This window comes from Cebus imitator, unplaced genomic scaffold (genome assembly GCF_001604975.1).
Source record: "Cebus imitator isolate Cc_AM_T3 unplaced genomic scaffold, Cebus_imitator-1.0 Scaffold199, whole genome shotgun sequence".
Taxonomy (NCBI): domain Eukaryota; kingdom Metazoa; phylum Chordata; class Mammalia; order Primates; family Cebidae; genus Cebus; species Cebus imitator.
The window spans coordinates 6,321,151-6,329,272 of record NW_016107514.1 but is presented as its reverse complement, the minus strand read 5'-3'; the positions used below and the strand labels follow the sequence as shown (position 1 = coordinate 6,329,272).

Sequence of the window (8,122 nt, the reverse complement as noted above, 5' to 3'; positions counted from 1 at the left end):
AAACAAAAAGACCACTTTACTATAACTTACATTAATTAATCACATCAAAATCCTCACTAGAAGGAAGGAAGTTTGCTGGGTGCTTCAGATTGGAAAGAGTGGGATGTATAATATTCAGTCAAAACTCCATACAGATGTATTGCATTAAATTGCAGACCTCCACAAAGTTTGTAATCTCTGTAGTTCTAACCATTACCCCTTCTCCTTCCAGCACTGAACTCCCCTAAAAAAGAAGATGCTGATAACTAATGACCAGTGACTAATAGTAAACTTTTATTTAGCTTCAACAAACACCTCTATACCTATTACATGGCAAGCAGAAATGGTGCTTTAAAAAGTAGGTAATTTGAAGAGCTTGGTGAATAAAATAAAAAAAGTTGACAACAGTGTTAACAGATGAAAGTGAAGCTGCTGTGGGTGGTATAAAAGAAACCTAGAAGAGAGGAAAGGAAGCTAAGTAGTTGAACTCTGAGATCTTCTCAGAATTTTCCGTACCCTTCAAGATACACATTGCTATATGGTTTTCTTTCTTTAGACTTTTATTTTTTAAACATACTAGCTCTATATAACTTACCTCTTGTGAAAACTTCATGTCCAGTATCCTGAATAACTTTATAAGTTATATCGTTCAGTCATGAAAATTTATTGGTTACCTTGTGATCTATTCTGAGAATTTGCTTTTTTCTAATGCATGGTCTCTCCTCACTGTCTGCAGTAAATCTCTATCTCCTCTATTTTGAAATACTGCAAGATTATAAATCAGAACAATATTAATGACTTTTTATTACATAAGTCCTTTAGTCTGTCAAGGATCAGTATCATTAGGAAAGGGATTTGTGTAGGTGTTTTTGATCTCTAACAATTTTATTTACTAGACAACTATTTTTAAAAGATTTTTTCATAAAAAATGTCTAATGTTAAGAAAAATGATTTCTTATGTCTCTGCTCTTTTAACAAAGCTTCATATGTGGTATATATTAAGTTCTATGAATGAAATATAAAATGCAATATTTGATAGATTACTAAATACAGTATCTAAATATGTTACTATAATTTACAAATGACTTTGATCATCTTGTTTACTGAACTTAAAATTCTCCATTTACAAATTAAATGTAACATTATATATAATTACAAATTAGTTTCTCTTTCAGCTTCTTTATGCAACAATCTATCATTAACTACTTGAGAAATTTACAAAAGTCATGAATCCTCTAAAAATATACTTCTGAGAAATTTTTATTTTCTCCATCATTTTCTCTTACCAGTTCTATAGATAAGCATTCCTGGTTAACATGAACTATGGATGCTATTGAGGCATTTTCTCAGTTGGACTAGCAGAACCCTAGATATCTAGTTAATTCCAATCCTTTCCATCTGCAGAGGGGTCGAGATACCCTGACTGAAGATATTATAGAGCTTAAGAATGTCTCAATCAAAAGGGAGAGGTGGTCAGTCATAAATAAATATAAAATGAGAATTACCAGGGCAATTTGGCAATACTCACCCAAGAACTACACAGGGCGAAGAGTACTCTGTTAGGACAACACAGCCGGGCTGCTCTGTTATAACCTATCGTCTGTAACAACAGGTAGCTCATGTAATTGGCAAATACAGCAATGATGCTAGTAAAACAAAAACGTTCCATGGTTTTATAGATAATTTCTTTTAGGCAAATGGAGCTGGCATAGTGAGAGTGAAATTATAATGAGCCCTTGACCCAGATTACCCTCTCCAGATCTCCTCACTCCCTGCCTTGCTCTAAGCTCCTGCCGTGTTGCAGTTACTGCAGAGTACATCTAAAGAACAGTCACAATGAGTCTGAGTTCTGCTATCTTCTGCATTGTCCTAAGGCTTAAAAGTCAGCATTTCCATTCAATTGCTTTCAGCCTTTATAATATTTCATGGTCCAAACTCCAGCTATCTTGACCTCCCTTTCCAAGTTATTCAAGTAATCTCTCTAGGTACCAGTCACTGTTTTGTTAGCGCTTTGGGTATACAATTACATAGGTTTGCCCCATGTCCTCCATAAGCCTTGTAATTTTATTTTTAGGACACAGTTTTGCAGAATACAGGGTTTTTCAAGAGCACAAGTGTCGTGTTGCAACAGAAACACTTCTTTTATCCTCTGTAGAGAGGCTTAAGGATGCAGACACCGGTATTTTTCATGTTATGTGACTAGGCATTCTTACACAGATTATTTTATGGTAATTACAGGTCAGTATAAAGAAAATATTTAACCCACTTGTCATATTTCTCATGAGAAATTATAAATTTGCATTTTTATTATGTTTGCCACTTTCTTGTGAGTTTGGTTGACATATATCAGCAAACTACAGCTCAGTCATGTCCAATCACTAACAGATTCTGAACTTGAAGAAACTTACAGAGATTAATGTTGCCTTATGGGGCCTTGACTCAGCACCTTTCCAGCCTCATTCGAGATTGGGCCACCTTTCTATCATGCCATACAGCCTTTTGAAAAGTCTGATTTCTGTATTGCAACTCAATGGAGACAGATCTAAATTCAAATTTAAAAATCTCCCTAAGACTAATTTTCTGCATTAAGAACTGATAATATCCAAATACCTATTGCCTAGGGTGGTTTGAAATGTGTTATAAGCCTAGCACAGTGCATGTCACGTAGAAGTGATTGATGAGGGTACCTATTATTATCACCATTCACAGTGAGCAATGCACTCAAATTGGTGGCCAGTCCTTTTCCATCCTTATGCCTCCAAATTTAACAGAGCTTTAGAAAGTGAAAGTTAAAAAAGGTTAAAATTTAAAAAAAAAACTGCAGGGGAGGAAAGGAAGAATCTATTGGCATTTTAGAAATATGTGTTTTTCCAAATCTAGGACCTATCTAGTTCAGCTTCATATTTTTATCACCTTTAACATATTTAACAATAAAGCACTATTCAGTAATATTGAAAACTAGGATGCAGTATCAATGATATGCCTGCATGCATTGCAGCCTCAGATGCAGTTTTTAGGTAGTCCAGAGCACCTCTTGGCATCATCTTATTGGTAAAAGGCTTCGTAATTATATTATCTAAAATTGTTTTCTAACATCAGGACCAAGGGTGGGTGTGGGAAATGGAGAGATGATGGTCAAAGTTTTACTTGGGAGGAATAAGTTCTGCAAATCTATAGTACAGCATGGTGACTATAGTTAATAATATGTACTTAAGCATTGCTAAGAAAATAGATTTTAAATGTTATGATATGTAAATATGTGAGGTAACAGATATGCCAATTACACTAATTTAATTAGATATATGTATTGTGTGTATATATATATATATATATATAAATACACAAATAAAACATCACTTTAAATACCATAAAAATATACAATTTTCACTTGTCAACTAAAAATAAATAAACTTCAAAAAATAAAGTCATTTAAAAGACTATACTCACTCTATTTAAGGGGAAAATAATCACTTTAACTCCAGAATCGAGTCTCAAGCTTATACATTTTATACAGGAAATTATTCTTGTGTTTTCTCCACCAAATGCCCTCTGTATCACCTGCTTAGACATCACAAACAGCTAAATTCTAAAATTAAGATGATAAAAAGCATACATGTTCTGAAAACTTACAATGCAGTGAATCTGTATGCTCTGCTAGTCCCCAAATCTTCAATGTAGTATTGTAGATAATGTTGGCTTCAACACTAATAAATTATATGAATTGGGAAAAGCATTAGACATTTCTCAGCCTATTTTCTCCTCGTAAAACAGGACCGATAACATCAGTCATACCTATCACCTCACAATATAGAAAGAACCACTGAAATGGCTTAGTTGAAAAGGTATGATAAGCTAAATAATGAAAGATCTGTAACATTTTAATATTGCAATGATTTTTAAATGTGAAATTTAATAAAAACTTCCAAGCTAATAAAAACAGTGGACACAATTACTATGTTAATTTAAACTTTCAGTACTGAGTAAAGCGTATAGTGTGCCTTTTTTCTGTTATACTTTAAAAAGTTTCAAGGTTTCAGGGAAATTGAGTTAGCTACTACAGGCTGAGAAATTAGAGGCAGAATAGGTGATATAAGCCATTCACTTGTCAATGTCTTCAGAATGCAGTAGCAGCTCTACAGCTCATTCATTTAGCCACATAAATCATTGCACAAGCCACAGTCTCTGCACCTCTTTGTGCTGTTCACTCTCATTTTGCTGGGTTGTCAGTTAAATGCAAGTATTATGTTATCACCCTCCCTATCCCTTGGGATATTTTCTGAATTAAGTACACTTAGGAAGAAAGTATTGTCTACAGTTTCTCTAATTTCCATTCTCACTTCCTTATTATTGCTAGATATATGATGCTTGGAATTGGTGATTTGTCAATTTTAATAGTCTGTAACCTTTTAAGAACCCACACTGTTATTCCTTTACTTCCTAATTATTCAGCCTCTTCCCAGAGAGACCTCACTTATGTAACATCTAGTCTTTTTAATTTTCTTAAATTTCAAGGAAGAGAAAGAAAGTACCTGTAACCTATTAGCAATTATTTCATTCCTGTGCAATAACTAATCATGCACATTCTTATTTCAGTCACATTTGGCTATGAAATAAAGAACATTTAGATTTTTAGGTTATGTTTTAACAGAACATTGTGTTGGATGTTTTATTTTTAATCTGAATTCCTCTGGGTGATTTACTGTGAAGGTGAAAATGCTTTTCATTTGTATTCAGAGTTTGCTATGTAGCTTTCATACTGTCCTTTTGGTGTTTCTTAATCTGCTTGCCTTTTGATCTTCATCGTCTCTGGCACACTGATGGAGTACATTACATGGACATTCACCCTAAGTGTTCTTCAAACATCTTTCATTTTTTAGCAATCAAAACACCAACAAAAAGATTCTGCTCACTATGGATTGAGTGGAAACTCAGAGATAATCCACAAGTTTGGTAAAATAGCTATAAAATTACCTGTCCTTATCAAGCAGCCGTTAGTTCTGGAACCAGCCTTTGAATGCACACCTACATAGTTTATATTTTGGGGAATACATGGATTCCGTATCGGAAATCATGCACAATAACAAGCCTTGCAAAACACTACATGAGCATTTTGTTTTGGATGTAATCAACTTGCCTAAAACCACAGAAGGTTTGCAAAGACATCGTGCAGGCCTGAAAGGACATAACTGAGTCTAGAAGCTTGTCAACCTAATTTTGTTATCAAAAGGAAATTGGTTGAATTACAAAATGTAAGATTATCAGAGAGAAATTGATGAGTAGTGTTTGCAAAAATTCTTTCCAGAAATTAGAGCTGTAGGAAAAGTATCACTTACCTGACTATATTCCTCTCACAAAGGACCATTTGCTAGTCTCAAGTATGCTATGATGTTTAATGCCTTTGAGAATTAACTCATTCTTTTCAAATATGAATGACAGTGTTCAATATTTTTACAAAACCCATTTAAACTTTCAAGAACGCTGTTACATTTTCTCATCTTTATACTCCAGATTTGCTCACTCAGCAGAATTATTTGCTTCCTTCTATATGCTTCACAGCATTTGGTTTATACCTCTAGGATGGTACTTATGGTATGGTTAGAAAATATTTGTGGTTTCTATGTATGTATGCCTATCTCTCTGAATAGGTAATGAGCTCTTAGGGCAGGATGGTGTTAGCTATCTGTGTACCACTCGACACTGATAAAGTTTCATAAATTATCAATGCCAACCTTTTATCAATAAATTATTTCAAATGTCAAAATGCTATTTTTAATTAGTTAGGTAATTAATTATTGATCCTACTGTGAGCTCTAAGCCAACAACAGCTACTTGACATCTTGTAGATGTCTCAAAAGTACCTCATGTTGAATATGTCCAAAAATTAATTCATGGACTTCCATTCCCTAGTATTAACATATATTTGGTCTAATTATTTTTGCTTTAGTGATGATAGTGCCTTGGATAAGCATGATCATTTTTTAAATGTGATTAAGCCATACAGATATGAGACTAGACTAGACTAGACTAGACTCCAAAAGTCTAAAAAGTGTATCTCTCATCATAGCCCTTCCCAAATGTTATCTTTAAAATCATAGCTATGTAATTGGTTTTATTTGGCCTCTCAATGAACATTAAACACCAATTGTCAGATGAACTGTTATTTAGAGAGGAAGAGAGATGCCTGTATGCACTATAACAGGAGACTTTTCTTGTAACTAAAAGAAAAATTGAGACTTCAGCATTCCTGAGATTTTCTCTAATGATTTTCCTTTGATATTATTCAGTTTTCTTATCTGAAGTTTGATCTACAGCATTTTTTCTTATTGTTTCTGCTATCAGAGGTCCTAGATGAACAATCTCTATCTTGGAGGCGCTCACCATCTGATTAGGAAGATAGAGGATAATAAAGCGTTAGTTATTGTATTATGTCATAAGATAATGTATGAACAAACAGGTAAGACAGTCAAAAACCAAATAGATGTGAAAGATACCCTCTCTCCTTCTTTCATTCCCTATAGATTACGTTTGGGGATATCTGTCCAGTTGTAGTTACATGTTCTTTAAACTAAATGTTCAAAACAGACATTTGAAGAACTACTAAGTGTTATTCAAAATATCAGGCTTTCCATTGACATTATAGTAAGCCTAGATAGAATAAATCAGCTTCTACTTGTGGATTCAGAATTTTCAAAGTCAAATTTATATTTAGTGTTGTATGGATTCACTAGCTCAGTGAAGGTAGAGCAGTGGCAAAGGTGCCAAGGAACAAAAAGGATATTTGAATACTGGAAAGCAAATAGATATTTCTTAGGAAGGGAAGGTTAGGGTAGTATTACCAGCAAGAAAACAGAATGGAAAAGGTACATATATTTTTTAAACAGCTGCTATTTGTGGGTGTGGAAAAGTATGGTATACCAGTGGAAAGTGTGGTATACCTGGAACCAAAGACAAATCACAGGGGGTTGAAACAAATATTGAGAGTCAAAATTGGACTAACTTGGTAAATCAGGACTATATTATAAAAGCCTTTATGTGGCACATTAGAGACTTTTATTTTATTTTTGTAATCAAAGATCTAGAAGAGGATTTTCAGCAGATCTTGTTTTTAGTAAGATTGCTTAGAGCAGTGTTATAAACTGTAGACTGGAAGAGAAAAAGATTGGTAACAGAGAAGGGAGAAAATTCCAAGTAAATTGTGTAAAGTTTTTGTTTTGTTTTGTTTTGTTTTTAACTGTGATTGTGTTGAATTTAGATATGACAGAGAAAGAAAAACTCATAAAGTAAAATTGACAGGATTTGGTGACCAGTAATGTATAAACTGAGAAACAGAATAAACTAATAACTAATTTGTAGCTTGATGGTAGAAGGTGATCCCATTAACTGAGAGGAACAATACAAGAATAGGAATAGACTTTGGAGGTGGTGGTAAAGGGAAAACATGAAAGTATACCTTGGTACCCATAGTATTTGAGGAACCTGTGGTATATGCAATGAGCAATTAGATGTAACTATGTATAGCATTCAAGACTGAAAATATTGATCTGAGAGATATCAACACATTGAAGATAGTTGAAAGCATTGGTTAAATGATATTATTTGAAAATACATATAGTTAGAAGTGAAAATAAAGAAGCAAAACCTGTTGAACATCAACAGGTTAGAAGAAGACTTCAGCAAGGGGAACTGAACACTAATGCCAGAGAGATAAGAAAACAATTGTCTTAGAAATCCTGGGGTGAATAAAACTTCAAGAAGTAGGGGATGGGCATTAGCAGCAAAAATTCAACACAAAAGTCAAGTAGTGCTGAAAATAGGCCATAAAATATGGTATTCATGAGTTTGTTTAAAACTCTAAAGTTTTATCCACAATAAAACAAGAAAGGTTAAATAAAGATGTCAAGTGTGACAATTCATTAAAATCTTACTTTTACAAAGAACAAGATATATCACAATTCACGTAAGAATAGCCCAGAGTGATAGTGCCTTGGAAAAGCATGATCATTTTTTTTTCCCATTTACTTATTTTATTGTATTTTAGGTTTTGGGGTACATGTGAAGAACATGCAAAATTGTTGCATAGGAACACACATGGCAGTGTGATTTGCTGCCTTCCTCCCCATCACCTACATGTGGCATTTCTCCC

At 33.7% G+C, this 8,122-nt stretch overlaps 1 protein-coding gene across 1 annotated transcript in view; it reads left to right on the top strand.

The window, feature by feature from the left end:
* OLFM3 (olfactomedin 3) overlaps nt 1-8,122 on the top strand; it is a 205,117-nt gene that overhangs the window by 35,571 nt on the left and 161,424 nt on the right. The gene's annotated exons all lie outside the window — the stretch shown is intronic.